We start from the raw sequence: 984 nt of genomic DNA, 5'->3' as shown, positions 1-984 counted from the left end.
TGCTGCTGTGTATATAAGCACTCTTTGTCTGTACCTGCTTGTCTGTTCAAACCTGTAAATACAGAAAGATTTTCTAAGAACAAACTCAGTGTTTATGCCTGTTATTTTCAGCCTTGTTCTAGGTCCACTTTGAGCTCTAGTTTGGTTTTCACTTTCTGAGACAGCAAGTTCAGTACTGACAGGGGTGGATCTACAAGGGTGGCATGGGGTGGGCATGTGCCACCCTAAAATAATCTTTGCCACACCCTAGTTGTTTGCATATGACATGTTGTTTATTAAAATAAGTTAGCATTAACACTTTGAGCCTAGCTGCAATTAACGTTGAATATAAATTCTAAAAAATGAATATATTGCAGTGTTACCCTCCCTCCCCTATTAGAAAATGGTTCAGCCCTTGATCGTTTTTTTAAAAACAATGAAAATCTTTGGCAGTCAGTGACTGACTGAAGTCTAGATGCTCTGTCGGACCTTTGCTGCAGCAGCTTTCGGTTTCTTGATTTGTCTCTGCCTTCAGTTTTGTCTATGGTACAGTTAATAGCATTTTTTTCCATATATACAAAGGCTCTGGAGCCGTGCACATTCAATCCCAAATCAAAACATGAACAAGTTTTTCTTTACTGAAAATGAAGAAAAAGAAAATTAGGTTCACAAAAATAGAAGTGTCTGCATTTTCATTTACAAACTGGAATATTTACAGTAGAAACTAAAATGAGGATTTTGCTTTTCCTTTAAGCACACAACTAATATTAAGTTGTGTAACTAGTATTTCTGATCACTGTTTTACATCTGCGTGGCATGGAGTCAACAAATATTTGACACCTGCCTCCAAGCTGACTGGACTACATTAAACAGATCTTCTGCATTCTTGGGTTTTGCATCAAGAAGACAATTTTTGAGGTCATTCCACTAATTCTCAATCAGATTGAGGTCTGGGTATAGGGCCGGCCACTTTATAACATCAATCTGTTTTTGTCTGCAACCAGG

The sequence above is a fragment of the Pundamilia nyererei genome, unplaced genomic scaffold (genome assembly GCF_000239375.1).
Source record: "Pundamilia nyererei isolate P.nyererei 1_Seehausen unplaced genomic scaffold, PunNye1.0 scaffold01713, whole genome shotgun sequence".
Lineage (NCBI taxonomy): Eukaryota > Metazoa > Chordata > Actinopteri > Cichliformes > Cichlidae > Pundamilia > Pundamilia nyererei.
This window is presented reverse-complemented; position numbering follows the sequence as displayed.